The sequence below is a fragment of the Lygodium microphyllum genome, chromosome 27 (genome assembly GCF_053477565.2).
Source record: "Lygodium microphyllum isolate KBCC chromosome 27, Lygodium_microphyllum_v1.1.10, whole genome shotgun sequence".
Taxonomy (NCBI): Eukaryota; Viridiplantae; Streptophyta; class Polypodiopsida; order Schizaeales; family Lygodiaceae; genus Lygodium; species Lygodium microphyllum.
Genome location: NC_141161.1, coordinates 16,836,571 through 16,853,456, shown reverse-complemented (window position 1 = coordinate 16,853,456; position 16,886 = coordinate 16,836,571).

Here is a 16,886-nt window from a genome sequence, read left to right as displayed (position 1 = left end):
AGGGTTTTACTAGGTCTTATTGATCTAGTTTATGTCAGCACAGAGGATCAGGTAGCTGACATATTCACGAAGGCATTGGGCGCAGAGAAGCTGCGCAAGTTTAGAGACCTGCTTGGTGTGCAGGAATTGGGATTGAGCTCGAGGGGGAGTGTTGAGATATCGAGCTCCACTCGTGATACGCCAGGGTGACCGTTGTGTATTTATGTCACCGACTTGTCAGTTGCAGATGCGGTTGGTACACCGCCCATGAATAATAGCTACATGATAGCTATCCTTATCTACTCTAGTTCGTGGCTCAGTTAGTATGCCACCTTTTCAGCCTCCACCCTTGTGTGTCTTCCCCCATTGTGCAAGCAAGAAAGCTTCAAGCGAGACTCCTTCCTTCTCTCCCACAATCTTGACAGGTAGGTTGTCCTTGCCACAATGAACACATTACACATTTTTGTGATAAGGTCTTGAGATTTTGAGTGACTTAGCCATCCTAAGTAGTTCTTGCTACTAATTTTTAACATCTGCAAAATCAAATCTAGGGTCTCATTAGACTCTGTGCAATCCTATCTGCAGCCACCATGCAATTATATCCTAACAAGATCCATACAACCTTTTATCTTTGTGGCATTTGCAATGGAGATCATCCATGTGGATAGCTTTCTCCAAAACACTAATTGATATAGGAGTGGTCAGTTTTAGAGTTCCTAACTAACATTTTGTAGATTCTTTCATTGTGGATGCCCTGATGAAAGATTTTGTGAGACTACCTTGGTAATAAAGATTTTGTGAGACTACCTTGGCAGTGGATGTGTTTGTAGTAGGAATTCACCTATATAGGCTGTACATTTTAGAGATGCAACCTCTCATGCTCTCATTCTTTGACTACTTGATGTTTATGAGTCAAACAATGAGGTTATCCCCATATCTATCTTTAGAAAAGCATTTAAATAGATGAGTCCTTGAGTAGTATGAAGGAGGATTTATCAACAACATCAAGACCAATGAACTAAGTTTGACCGTTTTCTCCTAAGCCAAGTCTAAAACTTGCGCTTGCTTGGTATCACCAAGAATATTATTAACCTTGTAGACTGGCTCAAATTTCTCAATAAATTTGTAAGGGTCATCCCTAGCTCAATACTTATCTAGTTGTTTCACCACTAAGGGAGTTTTTATTGGTCTCTAGTACATGTGTATCTCATTTTGGCTAGAATAGTTTGTGCAATGTGGGTCCCTACTTGTAGCATATCTAAGTAGTCAAATAGGTATTATTGCATGAGATTCAAGAGAGAATCTATGACAAGCCTATTGCTCCTATATTTAGCAACATTCTACAAATGCCTTCCATCTTAGCTTTCATGGTTGGGAGCTAGTGCCTAGTGTCATTGTTAAGGTCCAGCAATTGGTTGAGACTGTTTGTCTCCTGGCCTTGCAAATCTTAAAATTTCCTTTCCATAGCCTTAGGGGTCAAAGAGGAGGTATCAAATTAGCAGATTATTGGAAGTTGTCAATTGAAGCCTCAAGTTTGTTTGAAATACCTCTTGAGCCTTCAACTCTCTCCATTGTACTTGGAGTTACCTTTGTGGTTTCTCTCTTTTCTTTGTGGACTTACTCGATGACTTGGTCAATTAGGTTACAAATAGGGGTGTTTTCAAGGTCCATGGTTCTATTAGGTCTTTTGATTGTACTAGAAAAAGGTGTTGGGAGATCTCATCCACTACCCAAGCACATGTGCCTTGGAAAAAGACTTCAAGTCCTAGGTACCATTCTATTGCAATTCTATCCCTTGTTTGTAGGTTTCTTGCATTAATTGGATATTGGGCAAGCATAATTTATTATGACGTAGTTGATGTGTGTGAATTGTGCAAGCACAAACATGATTTCTTCTTTACAAGCAACTTGTGACTTCAAAGAACAACATTTTACAACATTTTTTGGACAATTAGTATTAAGTAGTTATTCTATATTTTCCTTGTTTTCATGTGATGGTTTTTTCAAAGCCTACTCATTTTCTTGGACTCACTTGCATTGGTCATGTAGATGGGGCCTTGTATAATTTGTATGTGAAATGTCCTAAGGAATGTGTGCTAAGTTTAAGTGCAATGTGAATGCATGACGGTGGATTAGAGTGTGTGTGTGGTGCACAACTTGTGGGGATGAATGGTGGTGCACTTGGGATAAACTAGGTGTGCTTGGATTTGTGATGGGATGTGGGTAAACTAATGCAACCTAAGGCCACAAGACTCATGTTCTCATTTGTGATCTTGTGTGTGCATTATGAGTGCATAAGTATTGTTGCCAAACGATTACATGCACTTACTAAAGGGTGCTTGTGTACATGCACTAAGATCACTTTGTGGCTTCTAGGGAGGACCAAAGAGGAAGCACTAGAATTCTAATGAAAAATTATAGTGAGTTATTTATTCTAGGATGGAGGAGATGAGAGGTTGCCTTAGTGCCCATGCACCCTAAGGTGGGTTTGTTGTATGCACATGTACTAGGTGGGGTGTTAAGTGTGCTTGGCAAGTCCCACTTTGTTGTTAGCATATAAGGAAGTCCTTCCTTCCACTAGGATAAGAGTTCATGGGATTCAGAGAAGAAGACTTTTTGTGGTCATACACAATTGAAGGTGATCTACATCTTCCTGCTCTAGTTGGTGGATAAGAATTCAGTGCACAAGGGGTTAGGGGGCAATAGCTGGGCACAAGGATTCAAGAGGGTAGCCTAGAATTTCTAGATTGCATCTTCCCAGGTATCCCATATTTCCATTTGGAAGCTTGTCTATAGATATAGTGTCTCTAAATCGAGGTGTTCTAATTGGTGGCTACTACCAATCTCCCATGTAGGAACATATAATTTGTCACCATTCTCTAGAATTGGTGCTAATGGGAGTTGGCTAGATCTAAGCAGGCCTTGTGACAAACATAGAGATGCTACCACTACTCTTGAAGTGCCACTTGCTACTATTGAACCTAGGCTTAAGGGGGCCGCATTGTCTTGCCCCACCTATTTCACTTCCATTGATAGGATAATGTCTGGGAAAAAAATCTATTGGAATGAGAATTTCCATAGCAGAAGCAATCTCTAGGGACATGGCAGCTGTTGGGACTACTTGGATGGAAGTTTAAGCACTACTTTTAGTTGATTTTGGGTGGCAACCTACAGTTCTTTCTCTCTAGGGTTCTTTTGGGCCCGATAGATTTCTTGAGTAGAGAAAATGTGAGAATTGAAGTGTAGCTTGGTCTACTTGGATTTAGAGGGGCATGTTTCTAAGGTGGTGTGGGGGGTAACCTAGGTAGTCCCTTGGATGGCAAGCATGCCTTTTGTGTCTATTTGTTGGGGATGTTTCATAGAAGTGTAAGAATTCTCCTCATGTACTATATTTAGTTATCCATTTGTGATAGCTCATGCAAAAGTCATTGGAAGGGGAGAGTTGTTCAATATCAGTAGTGTAAAGGGAGTGGGCAAGATCCACTATGGTGGGTGATGAAAATAAAAATGTGAATTGTTGACTACACATGACTCTAGTAAGAAGAACATGGATGTGATCTTTCATGTGATATTGAAGGCATTGACTTGTAGATATAAATCATTAAGAAAAAAATTTAATATCTCCATCTTCAACTTATGGTGGTCAGCAAAATGGTTTGAGGAAATATTCAACTTTGTACACTGAGCCAAAGATGGCATCCATCTCTTTGCTTAGAAGTAGGGTGGGGGCCTCTACTATACCATCCATAGGGAGGCAAAGTTGATCTTGCACACACTCAGGAGTGAGATCATATGCATGGCCATTGATTTGGACATGAGGGCCTTTGTGCAACTGTAGCATGATGGACTCTACATCATGGTGCATTAGGGTTGTGTCCCATGATCGGGCAAGGAAGGCATCAAGGCACATGTAATATACCCACTCATTGACAACATCCATGTGCTCTTGAGCCATGGGGGAACCCTATCAAGGCAAAGGATGGATCAGAGCATAACCATTATTAGTGAGAGGTGAGAAATGACAAAGAGATGACAAGTGTGAGACTAGATCAAGAGCATAAAGGGGTGAAAATAGAGATCACAATGAAGAGTAAGGTGATGAAAAAGTTCCTTTTGAGGGTGCTGGAGGCATGGCAAGTGGTGGGTTTGAATGTGGAAAATGCATGTTTATCGCATCACTAGAGCAGATAGGGCCATAAGGAATAATGAGCTACATGATTCTTGATATATCGTATTGCCACATGTAATAATAATCCGATAATGTGATGATGAGGGATAACTAATAAGAGCATATAATAAGCTTGCATGGAGTGAGGCCTATTGCCACTTTGAAAGAAGTGTAGTTAGCCCAAAGTGCTACTAGGAGCTTGGTATCCTAATCTTTTTTGTGGTGCTCAATCAGCATTGTAAGTATTTTATAGAGGGTCTTGTTGGTGGATTTGGCAAGGACATTTGCTTGTAGATAATATGGAAAAATTTTCTTTTGAATTACTATGAAGGAAGAAGTTATATGCTTGATGATCTTATTTACAAAATGACTTCCTCGATCCACTGACCAATTCCACTGGACAATCATAGTGGGTGAAGGTGTCTTTGAAGACACACTATGCCACTGGCTATGTTGAATTATTGGTAGTGCCTATGCTTCAACCCACTTGATGTAGTAGTCCATTTCCATCAAAATATACTTGTTTTTGGTGTAAGATGCTACAACTTTAATATAATTGACAAAATCCAATCCCCTTTTTCAAATTCTATGAGTGTTGTCCAATTGGTACATAATCTAACTTTCATGCAAAGCACATTAAGATGTGCTATCACTTCATCAAAGAGGTGATTGAAGACAAAAAAATAGATCTTGTCAATATCTGTTTATTAAAACTCTCCAAGTGGAATGTTATGTCTTCCTTAGGAAGATGATGGGCATAGGATGAGATGTCATTTTTTCTCATCCAATTTTACTCCTATATATATATATTGTATTTTTTCTTCTCCTCAATCCTGTAACATTCACCTTTAAGTGGGAGGTTGATGGGAGTTAAAGGCTGCTTATGCCTAGCTACCTATATTCTATTGTGCTTAATTCTTGCACATATATACTATTGTACTATTGCAAGTAGTAGCCTCACATCATTGTCATGTTTATTCTTTATTCTTTACATTGGAATAATAAAGGGAAGCCATTCCACACATTGTGACTATTGGAGTTTCCACACACGAGTCTTGCTCTCTTGAGTTCGAGTGTCCATAGCCATAGCTCTTTTGTTTCTACTTGTTTTCTTCTCTCACTCTCACTCCTACTCACCCTTTTTGTTATAGTTGCAAATATCAACATGAATTCATCATACTTAAAGAACTTGATGATGTATTAAAGGTTGCAACAATTGATTTTTGTGACAAGTATTGTCAAATGGCTAATAATGTTAGGGTAAAAACCACCAAAGGCTAAAGCCTAGGTAGACACCCTTTGTACTAGTACACTATATAATCTTGTGTGTGTGTGTGTGTGTGTGTGTGTTTTTTTTTGTTTGTGTGTGTGTGTGTGTGTGTGTGTGTGTGTGTGTGAGTGAGTGTGTGTGTGTGTGTGTGTGAAGATAATGACAAATCAATGTAACCAAGTATCCACAAATGCCTATTGTGCTCTCTCTCTCTCTCTCTCTCTCTCTCTCTCTCTCTCTCTCTCTCTCTCTCTCTCTCTCTCTCTCTCTCTCTCTCTCTCTCTCTCTCTCTCTCTCTCTCTCTCTCTCTCTCTCTCTCTCTCTCTCTCTCTCTCTCATATCACATTCACTTCCCATCCCACCATTTATTTTGCTCAATGGATATCATAGTGGCATTTGTGGTAGAAACTCATGGTTAGAGCAAAGAGCACAATTGAAGCTAGAATTGGAGCTTGGACTTGAAGCCAAAATCATGAACTTGAAAATCATACTTGAAGCTTGCAAATGATCTATTGAAATATTAGTTTTGGGACCACTCAAATGGCTTCCATTCAAGTAAAATAACAAGGCATGCTAGCTGATCTTATCAGTAATCACATTTGTAGTAAATGGGGGTATGCCATAGCTCAAAAATCAGTTGTTGGATAGCCATTGGATACTAGATTCAAGATCAAACATCAATAATCTAGATTGATTAAGGATGGAATTTTCATTCATTTTGGTTCATAGATGCAAGGGGACAACTTAAGAAAGGGCCCATCTTGAGTAGGGGACTTGCTTGTGCCCAAACGAAAGAGGGTATCTTAAATATAAAGTGCATGGGTGTTTGTTCCCATAAGTAAGGGGCTTGATGAATAGATAGATAGAGAAAAGGTAGAAAATTGTTTGGTGCTTGAATGAAGGTTTATGGTTATTCAATATAGTCATTAGGCACAAAGGATGCATTTGATGGAATCCAAAACATCCTCTCCTCCCCATTGATTCCATTGGTGGCAGTAAGAAATCCACCCTATTCACAATTAGCTGCTCTCTCCCTCCCTCTTCCCCTTTTTTCCCCATTTAAGCCTATCGCCAAGACTTAGAAAACTTAGTCTAAATATGATTTTCATATTTTTCCTTGAAGAAGTGGTTTGCATGGAAGCCATATTCACATTAAGTTGGCTAGATCTAGATATTTTGGAAACCCCTTTCATTGGAATCACTGGAATTGGCTTGAAGAAAGCTCTTTTCACATTCATCAAGTTGGAACTGGATATCTTGTAGCTATGTTCACATTAGAGTTGAATGAATTGGATTGAATTTGAGCAACTTAAAAAACTATTTTCAAACTATATATATGTTGAAAAGAAAAAAACTAGTCATTTTGGAGGCCAAATATGTAACTTTTTGGGGGTTGCTTTATGATTGGAAAACTATCAAGGAAGTATTTAAAAATTGCAAAGAATAGTATGTATTGAAGAGTTATTGGGAATAATTTTGGTATTAAAATTGGGCTATTTTGAGATTACATTGCCCATTCTTTGGCTGTTACAGTGGCACTCTAATTCTAGTATACTTGTCTTTTTAGTTGTGCAATTGATATGAGCTTACTTGTTTGTTGCTTTCCATATATTGTAGTGGCTATGGCTTCCTCTCCTACCTCAAATAATGCATTGTCTAATATTTAGAAGTTGGATGGCACAAACTTCTCATATTAGAGAGAACAAATATATTTGTCTTGGTGCAAAAGAAGCAAGTTAAGCTTATCAAATTGTAGAGGCGATCAATTGCCAAGACCCATGAACTGCTTATTGTTCAAGTGGAGAACTAATGGCTACCTCTCACATAGCTAACACGCTATCCATCTCTATGAGTGTAGTGAGTTTACCTCCATGCCCGATCAAGTTGCCTCCTCTCCCGAGCACTCCGATAGCTTCACGATCCAAGTGTAAGATTTAGGCAAGCTCCATCCTCAAGCTCCATGCTCCAAGCTCCATTGCCACAAGCAAGAGAAGAGAAGAGAAGAGAAGAGAAGAGAAGAGAAGAGAAGAGAAGAAGAGAGGAGAAGACGGAGAGCTTCTCCACCACGATCCCTCACCCTCACACTCTCACACTCCCTCTCTCAAGCACAAGCTCAAGCAAGCAAGCAAGCAAGAAGAAGAAGAAGAAGAAGAAGAAGAAGAAGAAGAAGAAGAAAGCTATTTTTGGCCACACACAAGAATGAGCTTTCATTCATCTTTTGAACTTTGTATACAAAGCCCTAAATCCCATTTGAGCGGTCATCCCCTTATCCCCTCTTTTACATGGTCGATGGTGGTGCTAGGTGGCCAGGGGCTTCTTGAGGCTGTGGCCATACCGTATTGAGGGTGTGGTGGAGGGATATCTGGAATCGGAAGGCGCTTGAGGGTGGAGTGAGCCCTCATATTGGAGGGATGATGAGGTGCAGGTCCATCATTGAAATTCAAAATGGTGTTAGATGGATCCATGCTTGGAGGATGGTGAGTGGACAGATCCTTCTTTTTGGAATTTAAGATGGTGTTAGCCAGATCCGTCATCAGACCCTTCGTGGCTAAGTTCATATGTGTTGTTCCAAAGGAGCTTCTTGATTCACTTTCTAATTGTGGTTGTTGCGTTTGCCCCTTGCTTGGTTGTTCTTTTCTTGGGAGTGCATTGCATGGATGTTGGGGTCCCTAAGGTTGGTGGTAGGGCCTTCACATATACCTGGAAAGAAAAGGTGCACTGTTTGCCTGACCATGGAGTGCATGATTTCGATGCTTGTGGAACTGGGAGATGGTTCTACCCTGGGCAATCCCTTGGTGGTGTCCCACACTTGAGGACCTAGTTGGTGTGGACGGAGGGTGTGGTGCATGGAGCTTAGGGGGACAGGTCTAACCATAGGCGAGTGGTACCTCCCTAGGTGTGTCCTACCGTTGTGGTGCCCTAAGCATGTGTCGTAGGGGGTGGGGCTAGGTATGAAAACACTAGATACAGTGATTTGTGGCATGCAAAGTGCTTTCTTATTTATTCTTTTTTTTCGGATACCAAGGGTGCTCTCAGACTTTATTGTGATCTTCCTCAAACGAGTCTCGAGGTGGTCTTAGGGATTTAGTCAAGAAGGCATGGCTCTGCAAGTATTCCTTGATGTTAGCCCTTGCATTGAGAGGTGTGGTTGACAAAAAAGGGTGGCTACACCTCATAAAGTGGCTATCATTCATGTCTCTAAGGATCCTCATGCAAAACAAGGGAAGCAGGGTTACCCTCATCATGAGCCTAGCCATAACACAACTATTTATTCCTAGGTTAATGTCAAAAAAGAGTGGGGAGAGGTGGGCTTTCTTAGCTACTGGCTTTTTTTAAAGCAAAAACCTAATGATCCTCAGGTAATTATAAGTGCTTATGAAGATTGAGTCTAGGCAGGAAGAGAAATCCTCGAGGAAGCGGTTAATAGAAGGGCGCAAGTCCCCTACTTTAAAGGTCATACCTTCCATGCACCCCCCCTATCATAATCCACTCCATGTCTACGAGGGTAGGGCATGTAGGTAGGATCATTCTATTCTGCCTGTAGCATGCCACAAAAGGCCATCCATGCATCAAAATTGGTGTCCCAAATCCTCCTTTGCCACTTTGGTTATGCCTTGTAGTCTTGGACAATTTTGGAAACCTGATAGACCTTGTCCTGCCAATAGTCTGTGGGCTCCTACCTCCATTGTGTGATGATGATGCTCCGCTCCTCAACCCATCGGTTCGCTAGAGTATTTCCCAAACAAATGATTCCTTCCACTACTTCCACGAGTAAGACTCGATTTAAGGCATGTGGGTAGAGGAAGGAGAACTCAAAGGGTTGGGATTGGAGCTCTTGTTGTTGCCAAAGAGTCAGCTCCTCCAGCCAGTTGATGGGGTGGTGATCCTTGCATGGCAGCATGGGCTGGTCAAGAAGCTACAATGGCCATGCATGCATCCTCTGCTCGACTTGCTCCACAAGTTCCCATTTTCTTCTTCTTGCATCAATAACGTGATCGAGAACTTGGGTGCCTTCCGACTCTTCTGGGGGTAGATTAGGCAAGGGCGGACTGGCATCTCAGATTTGCAATTCTTCTTAGAATGCTTGCTCAAGGCCCTTCCTTAGTGTCTTGTTCCATAGAGAGTTGGATTGGGGCTGGGTGGGGCTGCTCTTATTCCTCGAATCCAAGTTCCCTGATCTCATCGGTGGAGAGGCTAGCTTGTCACAAGTAGCTACATTGCTGCTCCTTGGTTATGCCCATGCTGATTGGAAGTGTGCGCTCTTATAGGCCATATCTTAAAGCTCTAGTTGTCAGTTCCAGCTTCCTCCTCATTCTCTCCACCGAGTCCTTGCCTTCAACTTGTGTGAGATGAAGCACAGTGCTAAAAAAGGCTTGCCTCTGCATGTTAGAGCACGCTTCAATGGCCTCAACTCTAGACTCTGCAAGCACCCTCTCACATTTTGATACAGGCATGCGCTTTGTCAGTCCTCGCATTCTTTCAAGGTTGTGTCCCTTCCACTATTATGCCTTTTCTTCCATGTTTTCCTTACCCCTCTCCATCTCCTGAGACGGCATCATTACCACCTGTTGTTGCTTGCTCTAGATTTCCATCATCTGGATCTTCTCTTTATCCTGGTGGTTCAGCTGCTCTTCGGCTATCCTCTCACCTTGCTCAGCCACCCACAGAGTACTATTGGTAGGCTTCCACGATCTATTCTGATAGATCTTCAGTGGTTTATGCACAAGTTTCAAGCTCTAACCGGTGCAGCTTCCTTTCGGTCATGGCCTTGTCCATTAGTGCCTCCACCTCCTCCCGGGCGCTCTTCAAGTTGTCTTGTAGGGTTCTTGTGGCTTTGTCGATGGCCTCATCCCTCATTTTTGACATAGCTTCTATTTCTCTCTCTAGCCTTGTTATTCCATTGCCATCACTACTAGAGAACCATGGCATCCTCCTATTCTTGGCGTTGTTCTTTTGGTGTATGGTCTCCTTCTTGCGAGCTTCCCTATAGTTTTGCATGCATAGCCTCCACTCGTACCATTCGCCTAGAGCTCAACATATTATTGGATGAGCCATTTGTGGTCCCATTGCCTCGTCACCAAGTCTTGGGCTTCATCCTCTAGTCTTTTCCTTAGGTGATCTTTATTTTCTTGAGCCTTATTTTCTTGGGCACCGAGTTGCTCTTTCAAGCTCCAAATATCTTTCTAATGCTCAGAGGCTTGCCATGTCATCTCTAGTCATAGGGCTACGGCAACCTCTCTTTTGGCCTCTAGCTCCATAACATCGGCCTTCTTCTCTTCCTTGGCCCTCTCTAGTTGGGCTAGGAGTTCAGCCACATAGGCATCATAGTCCATAGCCAGGGGCATCATTAGCAGTGCTATGGTGGATGCTTCCAGCTTTTGCCGCTTTGGGTCCTGCTTGGACTCGGCGTCTGCCATAGACAACCTTTTGGCTCCTACCCCGGGCACCATCTCTTGTACTTTTGTGACCAAAAACTGCATCATGGACATGATCTAAGTGGTATCCATGGCAAATGTGGCTATTATGTGGTGTAGGTGGTGATGGAAGTTTGAGGCATGAGAGTCGAAGGGAGGGGGTGCAACAGGGCCTTGCCCTTTCCTGCGACAACTGGGGCTACTTTGGCTCTGCAACTTGGTTTGCATTTGTGTCGTGGGCTCAAGGTGGCCATTCCTCTAGAGCCGCGGGTCTCCTTTATAGACTTGTGCATGGCCTCCGCCATGTCCTCATCTTCCTTTCTCCTTAGCTCTTCTATACCTTTCATGGCTTTCTCTTTCTCTCATCTTCGGCCCTCTTGGACTCCTTTTGGGCCTTCCTCAACTCGACCCACATTCCTCCCTTGTCATTGTTTCTTTTGTCTCCTTCTGTAGCTTTGATGGGTTTCCCTTCGTCTGTGCCTTCAGCTCTCCTTGGCCAGGACCATGTCTCCTGCTCTTCCTTATCACTCATAGTCATTTCGCTTGACTGCACTTGTTCATGGTAAGGCAGTCGGCCAGGGGTTTCCCCTACTCCCCTCCACCTTCCTTTGTGTCCTTCAAGGCCTCTTGGATGATGGCCGTTGAGATCCCACCGAACGTGATGGTGGATGCTTTGGAGGAGGACTTCTTGCGAACTAATCTTGCTATGGAGGTCGGGGATTCTCCTTCTACTACTGTTCGACTAGTGTTCAAATCTTTCGCTAAGCTCTCAATAGTTTTGTGTACTAAGTCTTCCAATCTATTTCGTCTGGGGATCCTACTATGATGCTCTCCAACAACGACACCCCAATTCTATACATAAGGGCATTGTACCTTTGGCTGGAGAAGAGAGTATGGACCATCTTTGCCTGCAGCTTGATCTCAGGATTTGGAATATCTGCTAAACTTACCCCATCCACTGTGCTACAATAGCCTTGTTCATCCCTAGCATGCTGTACACGTCCCTTTTTGGGCATCGCTCAGTCCTACTAGTTAAGCCTAGGGCCTTCTCCACTATCTCAGGTCTCAATTCCACCTCTACTTGGTGGGTTTCTTCCCCTTTCTTGATTGTCACAATGCCACAGTTCCTTTCGGCATTGAAGCTCCTCAGAAACTCTGCACATTTTTTGTAGTTGACTGCCTACCCAACCTTTTCTACGTACTTTTGTAGGCTGCACTAGTCCACAAGTTGTTTTCTGCTCTTCCATGACGACGTCCTCTAGGTTCACGGTGTGCTTGAATGTGAGCTAGCTGTAGCCCCTCGTTTCTACCGTCAATTCTTAGCTTGCTCTTCCTCTTTGCAATATGTAAGCATTTTATTTATGAAACACAACTAAAATAAGAAAGAATGAAAGTTCTTTTCTATTTGTAGTATCTTCTATTTTTCAATTTCCCTCACTTTGAAATATGTAAGCATTTTATTTATGAAACACAACTAAAATGTCATATAAGAAGGGTCTTTGTATGAGGAAATATGAATTATTGAAATTAATGTGCATAGTGATATTTGTGGGGCTATGCTACAATTTCATTAGGAGGAGAAACTTATTTCATTACATGCATTGATGATGATATTAAAAAAGTATGGGCTTATCCTATTTGTAAGAAGAGAAGTATATTTGATACATTTCAAAAGTACTTAGCTTATGTAGAAATGATTCAAGAAATAAACTTAAGCACTTAAGAAAGAAACTTAAGCACTTAAGGCTTGATAATAGTGGAAAATGATTCAAGCAAGAAACTAAAATGCTCAAGGACTAATAATGGTAGGGAATACACTTCTCATGTATTCTAGAACCTTTATGAAATGTGTGGTATCATAAGCAAGTTGAATACTCCTGAAATGGAGTTGTTAAAAAGTTGAATATGACCATATGGAAAAGAGTTCAAAGGACTAATAATGGTGGGGAATACACTTCTAATGTATTCTAGAACCTTTATGAAATGTGTGGTATCATAAGCAAGTTGAATACTCCTGAAATGGAGTTGTTAAAAAGTTGAATATGACCATATGGAAAAGAGTTCAAAGTATGTTGTCTAATGTGGGTATCACTTAGGATTTTTTTTGCTAGAGTTATTAAGGCATATGTTCACTTAATTAGTTGGTCACCTAGTTTACCATTGGATGGAAAGATTCTTAAAGAGGTGTGGTCCCTAAATAAACTCTCTCATGGTCACTTGCAGGTGTGTGGCTATGCAACTTATATGCATATCTTAAGAAATGGAGATTTAGGAGAAACGAAATACTAACTTTGGGATCCTAAGGCTGACAAAATAGTATGTAGCCATGGTGTTATCTCCATTGAGTAGAAAATGCAAAAACAACACAACCTAGAGGGGTACCCTCACATAGAACAAGATAGACTATTGGAATAGCCAAATGATCAAGTTGAGATGACCTAAAAGAGTCTCTAGAGCACTAGAGTGGAAAATTCAATCTCTTGATTATGTCATGGTAACAAATTGTGGAGAGACTTTATGTATATGTTGATGTTATGTCTAGGGATGAGAATCATAAGGGGAAGAAGGCTATGTAGTCAAAGATTGACTCTTTGGTTAAAAATGTTACTTGGGAGCTAGTTCCTTTGCCTAAGGGAAAGCATGAATTATCACATGCAAATAAATTTGTAAACTAAAATCATTTCCATCTAATGCACACCAAGCACAAGAAAATATTGGTAGCCACCAAGGGATTCAAGCAAGAGAAGGGGATAGACTTTAATACGATCTTCTCACCAAATTACAATTCATATGGTCCTTATATTGGTGCCCAAGGACAATATGGAGCTTATATAGATGGATATCAAGATTTCTTTCTTTCATGGGGATCTTCTTGAGGATATTTATATGCAGCAACCAAAGGATTTTATTATGCAAGGAAAGAAAGAAACAATTTTGGGTATGCAAGCTCCTCAAGAGCTTATATGGATTGGAGCAAGATCCCCAAGAATGGTACTCAAGTTTAATGTTTTTATGAGGTATCAAGGATATACTAGGAGTGAGAGCTATTACTAATTATATACACAAAAGGCTATGGGTAATAGCCTTATGACCTTGATCCTTTATGTGGATGACATGCTTTTTGCCCAAAATTCATTCATGGATGTGGATGAATTCAATGAAAGGTTGCATGAAACCTTTGACATGAAGGACTTGGAAATGCAAGTCACACTCTCAGCATGTGGATTATGGGGGATAGAGACAATAATACTATTTATTTTTCTCATATCTCCATATTTGAATCTTATCCAAGAGGAAATCCATGAGTTGGATTAGCATAATGCTCAAATGACTAAATTACCCTATGTATCCACAATTGGTAGCTTGATGTATGATATGGTTGCAACATGTCTAGACATGGGAGTGGGAGTGGTTAGCAAGTTTATAACAAACCATGGCAAGAATCATCGGGAAGCAATCAATAGTATCATGAGATATTTGAACTAAATTCATGTGCATTTTCTTTGGAAGGATGCATCTATCCTTGGCTATGCATATGCATGTTTTATAGGAAAGGTAGCCTCTAGGAAGTTTATGATAGGTTTTCTCCTCACATTTATAAGAGTTGTAGTCTCATGGGTTCCTTGATTGCAAGCATGTACAACTTTAACTACCATTGAGCCTAAATATGCCATAGTCACTATTGAGGCATGCAAGGGCATATAGCTTAGTCATCTAGTGGGAGATCTAGGCATTAAGAAGTTCCCATTTTGCATTGTGATAGATAGATGGGGAAGGGCAAATCATGATCTTTTGAAGCAATATTTTGGGCAATCCTTTTTTGGAGACACCCCATTTTTATTCCATATAGTCCATTTGTTCCACCCCACCCTTGTAATCACCACTAGCAATACCATTGCTACTCCCACCACCACTGCCACCACCACCACCAATACCACTACCATCACCATGTTTATCCCTTATTATCTCTCTCACTCAACACACACACTCACTCACTGTGTGTGTGTGTGTGTGTGTGTGTGTGTGTGTGTGTGTGTGTGTGTGTGTGTGTGTGTGTGTGTGTGTGTGTGTGTGTGTGTGTGTGTGTGTGTGTGTGTGTGTGTGTGTGTGTGTGTGTGTGTGTGTGTGTGTGTGTGTGTGTGTGTGTGTGTGTGTGTGTGTGTGTGTGTGTGTGTGTGTGTGTGTGTGTGTGCGTGCGCGCGCGCGTGTGCTCATTTTCATATTTGTTACTGTAATTGTTTTCATTCTTCTCTATGTATGTGTGTATGTATATATGTATATGTGTTTATGACCTTGGTCGTGATCTCTCATTATGTGTCTCTATCAACTTTGAATTTGCATATGTGGGCCTCTTTCCATTTAACATTATCCACCAAATTGGTATCACCCTCTTTGTCTCTTTGTGATTTTAGTTGATCCTCAATCTAGCCTTCGATAATACATTTGTCCCATGTCACATTTAGTGGAGTTTTACCACACAACTTCCCTTCTCTTGGCATCTCTTCTCATCTTGTTTGCCTTGATGCCTTTCTAGCTTCTCCTTGGCTCTATCTATGTCATGCTTGTCTAGTTGTATTATTCAACTCCTCACTATAGTTGAGTCATGTTCTCCTTCTTCTTCCTTTTCTATCTCTTATTTCACAATACTCTTTGGCAAGTTAGTATCCCTAGTCATCTATTTTAAAGATGTCTTTAAAACTTTACGCATAAGAAACATATGAGAGAGAGAGAGAGAGAGAGAGAGAGTGTGTGTGTGTGTGTGTGTGTGTCTGTTTGTGTGTGTGTATGTGCATGTGAAATAGTAAATTGAGAGAGTGAGAGTGTGTGTGTGTGCGCACACATTTCCCTAGTAGTTTGACACACAACTTTATAATCACACTTTACTTATTCTTTACTTTTGGCTTTTGGATATTGATAATTCGATAGTTAAATTGGAACACATACATATTTTTAGTAAAATTTATTTTCTATCCCTTGATACATACATATCTTAAGAGTCGTATAAAAAGAGCTCTTTTACCATTGAAAAACTAGACTAGAAAATACCTATTATAAAATGCTACAACTTGAAGTTGTTCACAAAGTTTTTATATACCATGTGCACCCAAACACACACTAGTGTCATACACATACACATATATATGCACATGCATATACATAGACAAAAATTGTATATGTACATGCATACATGCATATTAGGGCTTTCAAATTGAGAAGCATTAGAACTCAATAGAGAAGAGAGAGGTAGAAAAGATAGTCTTTTGATGATACAAAAGAGAGACAATAAGGATTTTCATAAAAATGTTATTTTGATAAAAGAGAGAGAACATTTCTTTTATTTGATGACAAAGAATGAGAGAGAAAGATGTGCAAGCACAACATTCACCCCCTCTCTAGATGAATCATCTTCTCCTTCTTCTTCCTCACCTATCTTTTCTTCCATAATCCTCACACTCATACACACACACACAAACTCAAAGGGAAAAAGTGTTAGTAGTTTTCTTAACTTTCCATTAGTACATACATATCTTATAAGTACTGTAGTCAATGCAATAATTAATCATCTTTCCATCAAAGTTAAGAGCTTAACATTCCAATATTTAGGCAAGAAAAGACATGGTGTATAATGCTACAACTTGAAGGTATTGGAAAGTTTTTATTGTATAATGCTAGAACTTGGAGTTGTTGGAGAAAGTTTTTATAAACCACATATACCCTCCCCCCCAAACACACACATACACATACAAACACATGCATACCCTCATAAGGGATATTATAGATGTGATTATAAACTACATTGAGAGAGAGAGAGAGAGAGAGAGAGAGAGAGAGAGAGAGAGAGAGAGAGAGAGAGAGAGAGAGAGAGAGAGAGAGAGAGAGAGAGAGAGAGTGTGTGTGTGTGTGTGTGCCCACTTGTGTGCATGTATGCTAAGGATTTCATTTTAGAGGAGAACTAGGATGAGAGAGAGAGAGAGAGAGAGAGAGAGAGAGAGTGTGTGTGTGTGTGTGTGTGTGTGTGTGTGTGTGTATGTGTGTGTGTGTGTGTGTTTGTGTG